The 18,691-nt window shown below is 40.3% G+C and overlaps 1 non-coding gene across 1 annotated transcript; it reads right to left on the reverse strand.

Annotated features, from left to right (window-relative positions):
* Nucleotides 1-17,614: 17,614 nt before the first annotated feature.
* On the reverse strand, nucleotides 17,615-17,722 carry LOC114401058. Its single transcript, XR_003664174.1, has one exon. It is a non-coding gene; the product is annotated as a small nucleolar RNA R71 (small nucleolar RNA).
* Nucleotides 17,723-18,691: the final 969 nt, after the last annotated feature.

Consider the following 18,691-nt stretch of genomic DNA (forward strand, 5'->3'; position numbering starts at 1 on the left):
ATCATGCAATCAATAACTTTTGCTGCATACACCTTTGTACATAGTCACTGCATGTTATTGTCACTTGAGGACAAGTGAACTATTCTCTTTTTGCTTGAGGACAAGCAAAACTATAAATTTGGGGGAGTTGTTAGTCGGTGAATACGACTAACTTTTGTGTATAAAACTTGTGTAAATTGTATCAAACTCTTTCAATTTATAGTTAATTTGTAGTGTTATAAGTATTTTTTGTTAAGTATAGGTAATAAATACTTAGTACTTCCATTTTGTGTGTTTAATAATCATTTTCTCTCAATTTCAGGTTAATTAGGCAAGCTTTGAAAAGTGTTGTTTTTCACCTTCTCGCTAAGCCAATCCGTTGGCTTAGTGAACATCCGCTAAGCGCACCACTCATGGGCTAAGGGCGAGGAAGACTCTGGAAGAAGATGAGATGTACAGGTTCGCTAAGCGCACCGCTTCATCTCACTAAGCACACCACTTCAGTTCGTCCACTAAGCGAGAAAGGCACGCGCTAAGCCAAAATTCACTAATGTGGGCTAAGCGGTCCATAATTGCGCTAAGCGCACGAGCACGAACAAAGCCACCTATTTAATCCTGAAATCAGATTTTAGAGGGAGAGTTTGGACTGGGATTCAAATCTTTGCATGTCTAGAGTTTCTAGAGAGAGAAAGGTCCAAGTTCCAGAGAGTTTTGAGAGATTTTGTTGTGTGAAGATCTGCAGAGACCAGAGCTTGAAGCAGGAGCCGTTTGAGTTGTGATGAGTTTATAAGTGATTGTGAGATCCTAGAGGTGAAGGAGACATCCTCACCACTTTTATTTTTGCAATCTTTCATCTTGTTCTTCTCTTTGTTGTAAAGAAGGCTTCCTTGTATGGAAAGCTAAATCCTCTGTTGGATCTTCCCTGTAGGTACCTAATGTAAATATATTTCTATCTATTTAATGATGTTTTGTGTGTTCTCTATGCTATATATTTTTCACTCCAGTATTCCTTTACCTTGATCACGTAGATGCATGCTTTGTTAGGGTCATTCATTAGTGGAAACTGGTCTGACTCTAAAGTCCTTGATAGTGTATGGTTAAGTTGTCGTACTTTCACGAGGAATCGGGGTACGATAAGTTAGTTGTGTATGTGTGTCTTAATGCGGTCCTGGTTTGAGCTTAGTCCTACAAGAGGAATCTGCGGACGATGCTTGATTAGGATTTGGCTAAACTATCATGAGGAATCGGGGTTTAGTATCTCAGGAGACACCATAAGAACACATGAGCATTGTTAGATAGAGAATATCTTTTCAGCATCAGGCACCTATTAGGAAGACCAACGTGTTTCTACTTGTTTTTACACATCATTTCTCTCGCGTGATTTTTTTTCTTTTTGCAGTGACAGTTTATATACTTGTTCATATTCAAACTTATTTTTACACATCCGACACTAATTTGCTGAAATAGCTTACCAAATAACACAAGTTCCCCGAGATTTCGATACTCGGTTCTTACCGTTTTATACTACTTGTGCGATCCAGTGCACTTTCCGGAAGCCGAACAACTTCACCTATTGAGCAAGGAATGGTCACACTCCCAGCGTCTTTGTGCTTTGGTGGAAGGATTTTCTGGATCACAGCACTACAATTACCCTCCACAACTATATTTTCCTGGTGAATGTACTTGTGCTTCTTTGTCAACATGTCTTTTAAAAACTTGGAGTAGAGTGGCATTTGTTGTAGAGCTTCTCCAAAGGGCATTGTTATCTCCAATTTCCTGAAAATGTCTAGGAATCTCGCCAAGTGGCGTTCCTTATCTTTCTTGGAAGGTATCAAAGGGTATGGCACTTCATTTCCCTCATCTGAAGCTGTTTCTTTTCTTTTTTTCTCTTGCTTTTTAACTCTTACTTTTTTCCTCTTTATTTTTTTCAAAATTTTCTTTTCCTTCTTTTTCTTTTTATTTTTCTCCCTCTATTTATTTTTCATTGACAATTATTTGTTCTTCTCTCCACTGACTTCTCTTATGTTTTATCTCATCATTCTTTTTATTAGTAGTGTCCTTTAACGCAACTTGTTCCTTTAAAGCAACAATATCCTCATCCTCAGCCGCCACAAGCTTCCTGCTTCTTGTCATAACAACTTTGCACTCTTCTTTGGGATTCTTCTCAGTATTTGCTCCAAAGCTGCTGGATGACTTCTCAGCTATCTGCTTAGCTAGTTGGCCCACCTAGATCTCAAGATTTTTCAAGGCTGACTCAGTGCTCTTGTGATTGGACATGGTCACTTGCATGAACTGAGCCAGGGTCTCCTCCAGTTTGGTAGTCCTCTCATAAAGATTTGGCCCTTGTTGTGATGGTATGTTCGAAGGTCCACCCTGGTCCTTATTGAATTGATTGCCAGGGTGTGATCTCCATTGCCCTTGCTGATTGTAGGGACCTCATTGGAAACCTGAAAATCCTTCTTGGTTGTACCCTTGCCTCTGCTGATTTCCCATGTAATTAACTTCCTGATTATGCTCTTCCATGGAAATGCAATGGTCTGATAGATGAACACCACCATAAATGGTACAACCTGTAACCTGCAAAGCAAAAGAATGTGAAGGTTGACCAGTAGACAGTTTAGTTGGCAACTTACTAAGTGTTTCTGTTAAGACTTCAAGTTGCTTAGAGAGAAACTTATTTTGTGCCAATAAAGCATCTTGTGATGATAACTTCAATAAGATATTCTTGGTGGGTTGGTGCACTCTATCACACAGGATAGCATGATCACTAGGAGACATATTCTCAATCAATTCAGTTGCCTCTTCAGGGGTTTTTAGCTTTATCTTCCCTCCTGCTGAAGCATCTAACAATTACTTGGTTTGTGGTCTCAGCCCATCTATAAACATGTTCAATTGAATTGGCTCAGAGAATCCATGAGTGTGAGTCTTTCGTAACAAACCACGAAATCTCTCCAATGCCTCACTCTAGGACTCATCAGGGAACTGGTGGAATGATGAAATAGAAGCCTTCCCCTCTGCAGTCTTTGACTCGGGGAAGTATTTCTTCAGAAATTTCTCAACAACTTCCTCCCATGTCTTCAAACTATTGCCTTTGAATGAATGGAGCCACCTCTTAGCTTCTCCTACCAACAAAAATGAAAATAAGTTGAGTTTGATGGCATCATCCGGTACTCCTGCAATCTTGACAGTGTTACAAATCTCTATGTATGTTGCTAAGTGTGAGTAGGGGTCCTAGTTTGGTAATCCATGAAATAGGTTCCCCTGTATTAGATGAATCAAAGAATGAGGATAGTTTATATTGTGTGCTTGGACTTCTGGTCGCGCAATACTTGTAAAGAATTGTGGCACAGAACTACTGGAGTAATCTTCAAGGGTAACCCTGTGTTGATGTTCTTCAGCCATGACAGAGGCTTCTGGTAAATCTGTAGTGGATTCCCTTGATGAAGATGAATAAGATGATACAGAATCAGAGGATTGAGCTTCTTCCTCTAAAATGGACGCTACTGCCTTGTCTTGCACCAATTTCCTTCTCCTTTTGGCTCGGTTCCTTCTTGAAGTGGCTTCAATTTCCAAGTCGAGAGGAACTAGATTACCTGTAGGAGATCTATGCATACAAAACACTGACAGAAACAGTGGTTATCCAATTCAAGAAGAAAACAAATATAAACAAAAACAAATATTCACAAGTAATAAAAGAATAACAATTAGACACTTAAAGAACTGAACTAAACTTTCCAAATAGAAAGAAATTCCCCGGCAACAGCGCCATAAACTTGTTCGAGAGCCGGCAAGTGCACCGAATCGCTCAAGTAGTATAAAATGGTAAGTGAATACCGAGTATTGAACTCTCGAGGAACTTGTTTTACTTGGTAAAGCAGTGGTTCAATAAATAGGTGTCTTGTGATAAAAGTTTGGTGTGTGGTATGGACAAGTATGTAAACTAAACTATTCAAAAGCAAGTAGAGGTGAGTAACAGTGTGTAAAGATAGATAGACAACTTGTTGGTCTTCCTACAGGGTGGACTGATGTTATTAAGGATGCTCTCTACCTAACAATGTTCCTGTGTTCTATGTTGTCTCCTGGACTACTAAACCCCGATGTCTCATGCATGTTTAGCCTAATCCTAATCAAGCGTCATCCTCAAATGTCTCTTGTTGGACTAAACTTAGTTACCGTACCCCGATGTCTCGCGCATGTACGATAAGCTAGCCCCGTCCTATCAGGTTCTAAGGATCAAACCATTTCCCAATGTTGAGTGACCCTGACTAAGCATGCAGTTGCGTGATCAAGGCAAAGGCCCACTAGAATTAAATACTGATAGCACAGTGAACACATAAAACATCATTAGATAAATATGAAAGTATTTACATCAAGTACCCCATAGGAAGAACCAACTGAGGATTTAGCTCTCCATAGCAGGGAAGCTTATTTTACAACAATGTACAATCACTCAAAATCTCATCCAAAGTTCTACAAGATGGCTTCCTCGTCAAGCTCAGCTATCTCTCAGTCTCTCCACAACCAATACCAAAAGCTAACTTTCTAAAAAGCTCACCTCCCTTCCAATTTTGAGATTTCAGCTTTAAATAGGAAATCCTATTGGTGGTCGCGTGCTTAGCGCGAGATGACTCGCTTAGCGCACATAAATGGCTTTTGGCTTAGCGCCAGTCTTCTCACTCAGTGCGGAGGATGCAAGCGGTGCGCTTAGCAAGTTGACACTCACTCAACGTGTCTGTACAACTCATCCTTCTTCCAAATTCTTCTCTATGCTCAACCAATGGTGGTCGCGCTTAGTGGGTTGCTCACTCAGCGGATGAATTAGCTTAGCGAGTTGACAATTTCTACACTTCACCAATCTTGCCTATTTCACCTGAAATCGAGATGGAAGGATCATTAAATACACAAAATTGGGATACTGAGTACTGAGTTGTATACAATTTATAATAGTTTCTTACACAAAAGTTAGTCGTATTAACCGACTAACAACAGTACTTCAATCTCCCTGCATTGCCTGCATTTTTGCTCCCTCTTTGCACTCATATTCAATAGCACAAGTAAGCTTCTTAACTTTGTTCATTTTATTTCCAAATTTCAAACTTTAGGCTAGTTAACTTAGTAGTGTTAGGTTGAATTTCTATTAATACTTAGTCCTGTTAGGTTAGTTGTTCATTAGAATAGAATTAGGGATTTCTTGTGGATACAATGTGCTTGTTTTGATTGGGGTTAGACGACCTAATAGGGGCCTAAGTGGACGGGTGAGAAGCCCCTTCTTTTTCTGGAAATCGCGATGAGTGCACTAAGCCCCTTGCTGCGCTAAGCGAGTTCATCATTTCTATTGAACATTTGGATTTCCAGATGAACTCGCTAAGTGCGGCCCTGTCCCACTAAGCTCGTTCATCTTCTCTGGTTGAAAGTTCAATTGCTTATGAACTCGCTAACCGAGTAATGTGTTCTTAGACACTTAGAAATTTTTATGTTTTGTTGTGCGCTAAGCGCAAATCCTTATCTGTTTGATAATTTGTGGAATTGGGCTTAGCTAGCTTGCTCGCTAAGCCAATTTTGTAGAAAAAATTAGATCTGTGTTCACTCGCTAAGCGTGTGGCTATCGCGCTTAGCGCATGAGTAGTTTTTCCTAAGGCGTGCTAAGTGAGTCACTTGCGCTAATCACCCAATTTGATTTTCAGTTTTATTTTCTGCTTTTTAATTTGAATAAATTCCTATCTAATTTTGTGTTTTGATTCTTTTGCATTGCAGATGTCTTCCCGTAAGAGAAAAAGCCATAGCTTCAGTGTCTCAGGTCAGTTATGATAGATCAAGATTTATATCACAGGAGGCCTGGGACCGTTACTCAGATAATGTGCTTGCTAGGAACATTCTACCCGAAAGAAATGTCAAGTTGTATATCACTGAGTTTGATGATCTCAAAAGAGAATTAATTAGAAGAAACTGGCATAAAAAACTGACCAACTTGACTGAGGGAAGCATTGATGTGGCAATTGTTAAAGAATTTTATGCAAACCTATATGTCCCTGAGGACAAAGAACCAAAGCAAGTTAGGGTTAGAGGGCACCTGATAAAATTTGATATTGATTCCCTCAACACCTTTTTAGAGACTCCAGTGGTCATGGAGCAAGGGGAGAGCTTGCCATCTTACTCCAGGTTTGCTAGACTGAGGCCTAGTCCTTAGGAGCTTGCAGCCCGGCTGTGTATCCCAAGGAGGGGATTTGTACTTAATGCCGAAGGTCTGCCATGGAAGCTCTTGAGGAAAGATCTTTCCACTCTGGCCCAAACCTGGAGTGTTCTATCTTATTCTAACTTGGCCCTGACATCCCATACTTCTGATCTTAATCTGGATAGGGCCAGGTTAGTCTATGGGCTTGTAATGAAGATGAACATGAACTTAGGATCACTTATTCCTGGTCAGATTTCACTCATTGCTCAGTCCAACTCTTCGTGGCTTGGATTTCCAGCCATGATTATTGCCTTGTGCAAGGCCCGAGGAGTCACCTCAGATTCTCTCACTTATGAGTCACTCGGCCCAGCCATTAATTTGGCTTATATTAAGAAGAATTACTGGAACCTGGATGACCTTTCAGTCACTTTTCCAGGGACCCAAAAATCCAGGGCTAGAAGATCTGAGGCCCCATCTCCTTTAGCTGCCCCTGCTCCCCCTACTTCTGCTCCCTCTACTTCTACTCTCCCTTCACCACCAGCAGCTCCAGTTCTTCCAGGTCCCTCCACTCAAAGCTTAGAGCCTTTCATGTCTATGCTCCAGAGCCTACACCAGGGCCAGCTCCTGATTATGCAGAGCTTGCAGGATGTGGTCTAGTAGCGGGTAGTTATGAGCCTGGAGGAGTTTGTTCAGAAGGTGGTGTGGCGTCCCCAAAATAATGACTGGTTTAATAGTAATAATTTAAACAACAAAAACCGTGGGAAATTTTTTTTTTCTTTTTCTTATTCGTTTCTTTCACTTTTCACAATAATCAAGTTCAGAAGGAAAATCATCACTATAGAGTCCTGAATGGCCAGTTCACAACTCTATTCGGAGTCATTTCTTTCTGATCACTCATAACCTCTAAATATCTTGCTGTTTCAAAAAGAAGAGTGTACCAGCCATTACTTTAGGTCGTCATGTGAAAATAATAGAATAAAATACGGTCGATAAACTCTTTTGCAAATAAAGTTTGCTAATGCTTTCTTTTCAAATAACAAGATTAAACATAAGTACATTCATCATTTAAAGCTATCCAAAATATGGGAGTTTTGCAAAATACATAGTGTCATCCCGAGCAAAAGTATCCACTGTAGTAGCCTCAGCCACATGTATACAATCATCAAATTCCTATACAATAGGTCTACCCAAACAAAAACAAAAGAGTAAACCTAACAGTCAGTACTAGATACACCCACCCTCAAAAAGTATATAAAACTAGTCTAAGGAGCTGTCTACTATGATGAAGAGCCTCCACTAGTCGCCATCTCTCCAAGGCCGCTATCCTCCGTAGAGTCTGCCTCAGATGCCGACATGACGTCCTCGGGAGAATCCACCTCAAGGGGTGGGTCCTCATCACCCTCTAGAAAGTCAAGAGCATCCACAGCAGGCTCAGGGGGTAGCTCCTCTGGGTATTCCTCAGGGTCTTCCTCAGATGGCGTCACCTCGATCACTTGGACTGACTCCGCTAGACGATATGGTGTAGGCGTGGGTAATATCCACTCCACAGTGCGCTGAAGCGTACGTGCGGGTTCCCCTGGATGCACCAATGAAGTAGCCGTGAATCGAATCGTGCCCCGAAATCGGCACCTCACATTTCCTTTGAGGGTCTCCCAAGCTCCTTCTAGGCACTCCATCTCCACTCGGTCATGGATTAGTTGCGCCGCCATCACGATCTACAAGAAATAAAAGAAAGGGGTAGACTCTTTCACGTGATATCTAACTACGGAGCAACACAATGCGTCTCATAACCACTACATGTAAGTAAAAGGGGTATCTCAAGGCTTTTCATCTCTGGTAATCGATTACACAGCCTTGGTAATCGATTACTAGAGGCTAAACTCGAATTACACAGCCTCAGGACATGAAACCTGCAAAAATGCACTGTGTAATCGATTACACATAGGTAATCGATTACCAGTGGCATGTTCCTCTGTGTAATGATTACACAGCCTGGTAATCGATTACCAGAGGCCTCCAAAACATGCTGCCTTCATTTCTAAGCCTGGTAATCGATTACACCCCATGGTAATCGATTACCAGAAGCCCTCTTACCTTCCTGATCTCGTTTTTAAGCCTGGTAATCGATTACACCCCTTGGTAATCGATTACCAGAAGCCATCTTAGCTTCCTGTCTTCACTTTTAAGCCTTGTAATCGATTACCCACCCTTGGTAATCGATTACCAGAGGCCATATCCCATATATCACACAAGATTCACAGTTGGCCAGCCACCACACAAGCCCCCTTGCTTTGTGGTCTTTGTTCTTTTATCGGTTGACTGCCAGGAGCTTGCCTGTTTAGGTACATCACAGGTTCTCACTGACTGACTATGCCCGGGTTGGGTCGGGATTGGTCAAGTTTGGTTTTGGGCAATATCACCCCACCTGACGTCCCCAAGGTCTCCTGACCCCCGCGACATATCTCCAGGTACCACTCTGTGGTCAACGAATAAAAGTAGGAAGTCTCACCCTTCCACACTTCCTCATTTCAAACTTGTAGGATTATGGGGTACCCATCACATGTGGTACTAGGTGGCGGTCGGGCGATGGTGCAAGACAATTCTCCACATCCACAAATCACGTATAAACCCACCATCCCCTGTTGCCCACCTCCAACTGAGCTCGCGTACTCCCACGTAGCCCTTATCCTCGTTCCTCTCAACGCCGGGTCCCCATCAATCCTCCCAAGCTTCCACAACATTCAAGTAATTCAACATCCAATCATCACAAACTAACACAGCCAAGAAAACAGGGCAAAGGCAGAAAACTCTGCCCTAAACACAAACCAATATCACAGCTTTTCACATTCAAATACCCCAGTAACATTCTCTTCGTTCCAATTCGTTAACCGTTGGATCGACTCAAAAAGTTTACTGGAAGTCTCTATTACATAAGTCTACATTTTGACCGTTGGGATCTGCTAGAAAACGTCCAGAACCCAATCGGTGCTACTCCTTCCACAACCAGCAATTTCGTAACATTTTCTGCACAAAGCCAAATTCTGCTGCACCTATTTGACAGCAAAATTCTGCATAAGTGCAGATTTTCGAAATCACACTCTCCCTCATCCAATTTTGCCTAAATTGAATCCTACAAGTCCCAAATCATGTATCAATCATGTCTAAACCAAGTACAAACTTCAGACCAAAGCAACTCAAAATTCTAGGTATTCAAAACCCCTCAATTTACTGGATTTTCAAGGTTTGAGAAGTGAAAATGAGAATGGGGTAAATTTAGAGCAAACTCTCACCTCACACAAGTCTATAACCTTAATCTAAACTTGCTCAAACTGGTTTTACGACGAAAACTCTACCGAATCAAAATTTGACTCCTCAACACCCAATTTTACCCTAGAAATGGCTCTTGCCTTCACTTTGGTCATTTGTTTTTCTCTCTTGCACAGCCCAAGCTTTCTCATAAGTCCTAGATGACATTTCAAACTAGGATTTACTCACTTTAACCTCCATTTACCCCTGAATCCCGTTTTAGCCTTCCAACTCTCAAAGCCTCACTCTTTTTCTACTCATAACACTACATTCTCACTTTCTAACCCTAGGTTAACTCTACCCTTCATCCCTAGCAATTTTCCATCAGCAATTTCAGCACATAAACATCACAAGCATCATCATATAAACCCTAAAACAGAATGGGTAAGCTTGACTCACACCAAACATGGCAAGTTCAACATGCTTTCAACAAATTTCTTCACAAATAACTATCATGAAGCAGAAACCTAGCAAAACTACCCATCATATCTCCCAAAACCCAATACCCACGAAAATCAAGTGAGAAAGAAGTCTACCCAAACCTGAAATTTCGAAGTCCCACACGTAGAGATGCGCTTCACGACTCCGAAAATGCCTTCCTTTCGCGATTTGGAGCAGAAATGGCTACCAAAGGTTGGAGCTTTGTTGGAGCTTCAATGGTGGAGGAAGAAGAAGAGAATGGAAACGTGAAAGAGAGAGGAAAGAGCTTTCTGAAATTTTGGGGCTGAGTGAGGAGAGAGAGAGTGTTGCTTTTTGGTTTAAAAAGACTTTTCTCTTTTCTATTATTTTATTTTTCAAAAGCACTTGCCACTTGTCCCATTTTGAGTGGAACAAAAAGGGCCCACCTTTTTCTCTTGATGTGACTCATGCATAGTCACAAGAAGAAGAGAAAAATCTAACCTTTTGGAACGCTAAAATCCTGCCTCGGTTTGCGTGTCATTTCTCTGGTTCCAGTCCCTCGCGTTTCTCTGCACCCGTCGGGGCCCGTTTTCGAAAGTAGACAATATATATATCAAAACGCTCAGAATGAAACCCCGAGCATGGTTCAGAGGTTGGTTTTGTTAAATTTGAAGTTGCACGCAAAACGATGATTTTTAGACTAATTAATGGAGAATTAACCTATAACCATCCAATTATGGATTTCTCTTCCTTAATTAGCCTAATCCACATATCTTTCCCCCAAAATACCTACTCCTACCAGGAATATATATATACATATATACATACACTGAATAATACTTATATATATATATATATATATATATATATATATATATATATATATATATATATATAGCCATTCAAATGCACCGTTTACAAAAATTCCGTGTAGAAATGAGGTCTTGATTTGAAGACTTCGAGAGAATAAGAAGTGCCAAGAAGGCTGAACCCCTTCTCCCTTCATTCCTCCCCCTATTTATAGCAAAATAGGGGAGGAGCTTGCCACCCAGCTCGCCCAGGCAAGCAAGGCCTAATTGCTATTTGTACCCCCCTTTTTACTAAATGCATCCCCCTTTACCTTTTTTTGTTAATTCTTTTTTCGTAACGTTACGAAACTTTACGAATTTCGTAACGTTACGAAACTTTACGAATTTCGTAACGTTACGAAACTTTATGAATTTCGTAACGATACTTATTTTCCTTCCGCAAGGTTACGAATCCTTACGGATTATGTATTTACTCTTTTTTAGCTTTCGAAAAAGTTACGAAAACTCACGGATTGCGAAAAACATCTCCTTTCGATTTCCGTCACATTACGGAATTTTCACGGATCGCGTAAGCCTGCTTCCTTTTGATTTTCGGCACGTCTCGGGACTTCACATATTGTGCAACAAAGGGTGCCAAGTATCTCGAAGCAGCCAATCAAAGGTTGTATATCATCAAATAATAATCCCCAGACGATATTAGGGTATGACACCCCTGCATGGAAACTCCTGGATATGTTGTAGGCAAAGATGAAAGTCGATTGGAACTTAGTGTAGAGGATAAGAAAATCTCCTTTGACCTCTTTGAAGCAATGAAACACCCAGATATGGGTGATGCTTGTTTTGAAGAAGAAGAGGTGGAGCAGGAGATATCATTATCAACTTCAACCATGGTACTGCAGTTCCCTTTGGAAAAAGAACCTAATTATGTGATAAACGGCCTAGTTTGTGATGAAGAGTTTGATGACCCAAAAGACAGCTCTGCTGGTCATGTGGTTCTTGAAGAATTAGAAAAAACTAGACCAATAGAAAAGCCCAAAGTAGAATTGAAGACCCTTCCAGCACATTTAGAGTATGTATTTTTGGAAGATAACGAGACTAAACCCGTTATAATTAGCAGCTCCTTGCAGAAGGAAGAAGAAGATCAATTGGTGCAGATTCTAAAACATCATAAAGCGGCTATTGGTTGGCACATCTCTGATTTAAAAGGAATCAGTCCATCATATTGTATGCACAAGATCAATTTGGAAGCTAGTTACAAGCCCGTGAGACAACCTCAAAGAAGATTGAACCCTATAATGAAAGAAGAAGTAAGAAAAGAAGTGCTCAAGTTATTAGAGGCAGAGCTCATCTATCCAATTTCGGATAGCTCATGGGTTAGTCTTGTTCAAGTTTTCCGAAAAAGGGAGGTATGACAGTGGTAAAAAATGATAGAGATGAGCTAATTCCTACAAGAACAGTCACCAGATGGAGAATGTGTATTGATTATAGGAAGCTCAATGAAGCCACAAGGAAAGACCATTACCCGCTTCCCTTCATGGATCAAATCCTTGAGAGACTTGCAGGGCAATCTTTCTACTATTTCTTGGACGGATACTTAGGCTACAATCAGATTGCAGTAGATCCTCAAGACCAAGAAAAGACAGCTTTCACATGCCCCTTCGGTGTATTTGCTTATTGCCGCATGTCGTTCAGTTTATGTAAAGCCCCAGCTACTTTCCAGAGATGTATGATGGCAATTTTTGCTGACATGGTAGAGAAATGTATTGAAGTCTTTATGGACGATTTTTTGGTCTTTGGTGCATCTTTTGGAAATTGCCTAGCAAATTTAGAGAAAGTGTTACAACGCTGTGAAGAATCTAATTTGGTGCTTAACTGGGCAAAATGTCACTTTATGGTCCAAGAAGGTATTGTGCTGGGACACAAGATCTCTAAAAGAGGAATTTAGGTGGATAAAGCAAAATTAGATGTTATTGATAAACTTCCACCCCCAGTTAATGTGAAAGGCAAACAGAGTTTTTTAGGTCATGCTAGATTCTATCTGCGATTCATTAAAGACTTCTCCAAAATTGCTAAACCCTTAAGCAATCTGCTAAATAAGGATGTTGTGTTTGTGTTTAATGAAGAATGTTTAGAAGCCTTTAACACTCTCAAAGCAAAGTAGGTTTTTGCTCCTGTGATTACAGCACCAGACTGGGGACAAGAATTTGAATTGATGTGTGATGCAACTGATTATGCAGTAGGTGCTGTGCTGGGGCAGTGGAAGGGCAGAATGTTTCATACCATCTATTATGCTAGCAAATTTTTTAATGATGCTCAGATTAACTATGCCACCACTAAGAAAGAATTGATGGCAATTGTTTTTGCACTTGAGAAATTTTGATCTTATCTGGTGGGATCAAAAATAGTGATTTACATTGATCATGCAGCAATTAAATATCTGTTACGCAAAGCTAATTCCAAGCCACGATTGATCAGATGGATACTGTTGCTTCAAGAGTTTGATTTGGTCATTAAGGACAAGAAAGGTTCTAAAAATGTGGTAGCAAACCACCTATCCAGATTGGTGAATAAAGATGTCACTTCAAAGGAGGCAGAAATAAAAGATCAAATTCCTAATGAATCTTTATTTTTGATTGCAGGAAAACCCTGGTTTGCTGATATGGCTAATTTCAAGGCAGCACGTGTCATTCCTAAAGACCTCAATTGGCAGCAGAGAAAGAAATTCTTCCATGATGCCCGACATTATGTTTGGAATGATCCACACTTGTTCAAAGTAGGTGCAGATAATCTTCTTCGAAGATGTGTGACAAGTGAGGATGCCAAGGGCATATTGTGGCATTGTCACAATTCACCATGTGGCGGGCATTATGGCAGAGACAAAACAGCAGCTAAGGTCTTACAGTTAGGATTTTTCTGGCCAACACTTTTTAAAGACGCCCATCACCATGTCTTAAAATGTGACTGTCATACCCTAATTTCGTTCGAGGACCATCCGTTGTTGGGATGCGACCCTCGTTTGACCACTTCGAGGTACTTGGCACCCATTGTTAGGCAATTCGTGAAGTTCCGAGACATGCCGAAAGTCAAAAGGAAGTGTTAGTGCGCAATCCGTAAAGTTCCGTAACATCCCGGAAGCCAAAAAAGGGATGATTACGTGATCCGTAAGGTTTCATAACAATACGAAAAGAAAACAAGTATCGTTACGTAATTCGTAAGATTCTGTAACGTTACGGAAAAAGAATCAACAAAAAAAAGCAAGGGGTGTATTCAGTAAACATGGGGTGCAAATAGCAACCAGGCCCACTTGGGCCTTCTAGGAAGTTCTCCAGAAGGCGGTGCCTTCTGGGGGAAGCAACCTAGCTCGCTTGGACGAGCTGGGTGGCAAGCTTCTCCTTCTTTTCCCTATAAATAGGGGAAGGAGGGAAGAACAAAAATGTTCAACCCTCCTGGTATCTAAGGATCACTTAAAATTAGTGAGAAAAATTGTTTATCTGAAGAAAATCCAAGCCAAGGCGCTTCCGTAACACTTTTGTGACGTTTTCGTGGATGATTTCGCGAAGATTTTCAACCGTTCTTCGTCGTTCTTCGTTCGTTCTTCGTCGTTCTTCGGTCTTCAACAGGTAAGTTCCCGAAATCGAACTTTTCAATTCATTCTATGTACCCTTAGTGGTCCTCATTTGTTTCGCGTGCTTTTATTTTCATTTCATTTTCTCGCCTAATAAAAAATAAAATAAGTTTCCACCGATCATTCGTATTATAACATCCTTTAATTTCTGTTAAAATGAAATCTGACCGTTCGGTCATGGCGTAACCACGTTTAAAACCAAAAAGAGGCAAAATAGTAATATAATAATCAAAAAATATCTTTTAGTAAAATAATAAAAAAAAATCAATCGGACGTTTTTCTTTAGGATTTTTCTTTCTTAGTCGAATTGACTAATAACCAAAGTGAAACTAAGGCTAAAATCAATTCATAAATCAAACTTTTGTCATCACCTAAAAAAGCCATTTTTTAAGGTCCAACGCCTTGAAATGGTCTTTTCCGCTTTTACTAGTTAAACATAGATTTTCTAAAGGCCTAAAATCAATACGTAGCTTTATTACCTCTTGCAAAAAATAATAAGAGATCATTAATGGTCCAATGCCTTAATGTTTTCTCTCCTTTTAAAAGAATCGAAAGATTATTTAATGGTCCAACACCTTAAATGACCTTTCATTCAATAAAAATATATCTTGCAAAAAAAGGGAAAAAAAACAACTTAACCAATGCTTAGCTCTTGAAGAACTACGTAGGTCTGATTTCCTTATCAAAATTGAGGAATACGTAGGAGCAATGGGAAACACCCTTGTCGACCACTGATGTGCCATCATTTTCTTCTATTTTCTAAACCCTTTTTGCACCATTTTAATCATTGATTGATCTTAATTGTCAATTAATTAGGCAGTTTTATTATTTGGGCTCATTTAGCTAATTTGATGTTTTTAATCTAATTTCAGGAATTAATGAAACATTGGGCTTAATCCGGATTTTGGTTGTGGACTTGAAGAGGGCAAATAAAGCAGCGCTTACCTTAGTTAATTTCTAATTAGGAAATTTCGCAATTTTATTTTATGTTGTTCAGTGTTTATTTCGTTTTGGGCCAGAGTATTGTAATAGGGCCCAGTGACTTTGAGTGACTCTTTTTAAATAGCTGCCTTGGGATTCGTGAAGGCATTCTGTTATGCTATTTTCATTATTCAGAGCTTTGGTTTTAGGTTTTCACATTTTTCTGTTCCCTTGTTACAGTTTTCGTTCTTAATGCAAATTTCCGTTTTCTGCTTCTAATTACGAGTTCATTCTTGCTTCTTCTTCTACTTTCATTTACGTTTCTGTTCATTTACGTTTCTGTTCATTTACGTTCTTGTTCATTTACGTTTCTGCTTCATGTTTCATTTGCGTTTTCTGTTTGAATCCATGGAAGGCTAGATTTTCTGGTGTTGTTTCCTTTTGAGGACGAAGCCCAACTCTCTTTTAGGTTTCGTTTGTAATGTGGTTTCCTGGCAGTTTTCCCTTCACCAGTTATCCCAATTTTGTGAATATTAATCAGTGCACGCTTCGTGTTCGATTAATTGCCTCTGAGCCTAACTTGCGTTCATGCTTAATGGACGAAGGGCTAACTGGTGCATGTGGTGCCTAATCACGTATTGAAAACCCTAAGTTGATTTTCGCTTAGTAAATTGAAATAGGGTTGGATTAAGTGGTTGACTGTTAGGGACGAATTCTCCATAACCCAGGATAAGAGAGTGGCTTCTAAATCAGAGGAAACAACCCGTTTTTAATATTAGTAGTTTCGTATTCCATTTTATTTGTTCTGCTCTTTAATTACCAAACAACCAACCCCCCCCCCCATTGTTACTGTTACTGCAAGTATATTATGAACATTTGGCTTGTCACTGCTCGTTGGGAAACGACCTAGGATCACTTCCTAGTTACTGCATTTTCATGTTTATTTGATTCGGGTACGGCCTCGATCAAATTTGGCGCCGTTGCCGGGGAGCAGTGTCCAAAGGTTCATAATAGCTAGCTAGTGTTGTGTGTTTAATCCTTTCGTGTTTTATGTTTAATTGTTAGTATTGTGTTAGTATGTGTGTTAGTGTTTAGTGTCTCGGTATTTTGTTTAATGTGTGTTCTGTTTCAGTTTTCCCATAAAGCGTTTCCCCTGTTTCAGTCTTGGGTGTTTTGCTGTGAAGATTGTGCTTGAAAACAGAGTAGTAGTAGAAATCAGCTTGCGGAAAAACAGAGTAGTAGTAGAAATCAATTAGAGACGGATTTTAGCGACCACCCATGCTGAATTATTTGGGATTTTTTGTTTTAGTAGCTAGGGTTGTTATTTTTGGCTGAATTTTTTTGTGGTAACTTCTTTTAATCCATATTTTGTGGGAAAAATAGCTAGAGCCTTTAGTTTGGTCAGATTTGAAAGTTCCAAAAAACTAGCAAATTTTGTGTTTGTCAAAACTTCAAACGGTCATAACTTTTGCTCCGGTTATCAGAATCGCAATTATTATATATGCATTTGGGGTAGAAAAAAATTTCCTACGCCGTGGCAGCCCACCGTAGGCCGGCTGAGGTCTCCATCGTAAAAAAAAAAGCGATTCTGTCAAAAGTTTTTTATTTTTCAAGTTTTATTCACTTATTTTTCTTAACCTACCAATTTTAGCTTTCATAGTTAGACTTTGAATTTTTGTCTGAAAATTTTTGTGCTATCTTCTCATCATTTTATAAGGTTGCTCACAAAATTTCAAGTCATTTGGATATCATTTGAGGGTAGCTGTAGTTCAAACCTACACCTTTATTTACATGACAAGGCAACTAGTTGTGTGCATGCTGAATGTAGTGTATGACTAGAGACAATCCATCTGACTATTTCATAGATTAGTTAGGCATCATTTTATACCTTTTGATCATTCTGAGCATTCCATTACTGGTGAATCTGTGCATTCTGTTATTGGTGATTTTGAACATCCTGATCTTGAGCATTATAATTTTGAGCATTCTGATTCTGAGCATTCTGATTTTGCACATTCTGAGAACATGGCACAACCTCCACCCCGTGAGAGGACTCTAAGGGAAATGGCTGCACCTGATTTCACCTACGAAAGCTTGTGCATCCAATACCCTGATGAGGATGTCCCATATGTTCTTAAAACTGGACTGATTCATTTGCTTCCAAAGTTTCATGGCCTTGCAGGTGAAGACCCGCACAAACATTTGAAAGAATTTCACATTGTCTGCTCCACCATGAAACCCCCAGATGTCCAAGAGGATCACATATTTCTGAAGGCTTTTCCTCATTCATTAGAGGGAGTGGCAAAGGACTGGCTGTATTACCTTGCTCCAAGGTCCATCACGAGTTGGGATGACCTTAAGAGAGTATTCTTAGAAAAACATTTCCCTGCTTCCAAGACCACAGCCATCAGGAAGGATATCTCAGGTATTAGACAACTCAGTGGAGAGAGCCTGTATGAGTACTGGGAGAGATTTAAGAAACTATGTGCCAGTTGCCCCCACCATCATATTTCAGAACAACTTCTTCTCCAATATTTTTATGAAGGACTCAGTAATATGGACAGAAGTATGATAGATGCTGCCAGTGGTGGAGCCCTTGGAGACATGACTCCTGCTGAAGCCAGAAATTTAATTGAGAAGATGGCTTCCAACTCTCAGCAGTTTAGCGCCAGAAATGATGTCATAGTCATTAGAGGAGTGCATGAGGTAGCTACAAACTCAGCTGCATCATCTGAGACTAAGAAGCTTGAAGGCAAACTGGATGCATTGGTTAACTTGGTAACCCAGCTGGCCTTGAATCAGAAATCTGTACCTGTTGCAAGGGTTTGTGGTTTGTGCTCCTCTGCTGACCACCATACAGACCTTTGCCCTTCCATGCAGCAACCTGGAGCAATCGAGCAGCCTGAAGCTTATGCTGCAAATATTTACAATAGACCTCCTCAACCTCAGCAGCAAAATCAACCACAGCAGAACAATTATGACCTCTCCAGCAACAGATACAACCCTGGATGGAGGAATCACCCTAACCTCAGATGGTCCAGCCCTCAACAACAACAACAGTAGCCTGCTCCTTCCTTCCAAAATGCTGCTGGCCCAAGCAGACCATACATTCCTCCACCAATCCAACAACAGCAACAACCCCAGAAACAACCAACAGTTGAGGCCCTCCACAACCTTCCCTCGAAGAACTTGTGAGGCAAATGACTATGCAAAACATGCAGTTTCAGCAAGAGACCAAAGCCTCCATTCAGAGCTTAACCAATCAGATGGGACAATTGGCTACCCAATTGAATCAACAACAGTCCCAGAATTCTGACAAGCTGCCTTCTCAAGCTGTCCAAAATCCCAAAAATGTCAGTGCCATTTCATTGAGGTCGGGAAAGCAGTGTCAAGGACCTCAACCTGTAGCACCTTCCTCATCTGCAAATGAACCTGCCAAACTTCACTCTACTTTAGAAAAAGGTGATGACAAAAATTTAC

Source organism: Glycine soja, chromosome 19 (genome assembly GCF_004193775.1).
Source record: "Glycine soja cultivar W05 chromosome 19, ASM419377v2, whole genome shotgun sequence".
Taxonomy (NCBI): domain Eukaryota; kingdom Viridiplantae; phylum Streptophyta; class Magnoliopsida; order Fabales; family Fabaceae; genus Glycine; species Glycine soja.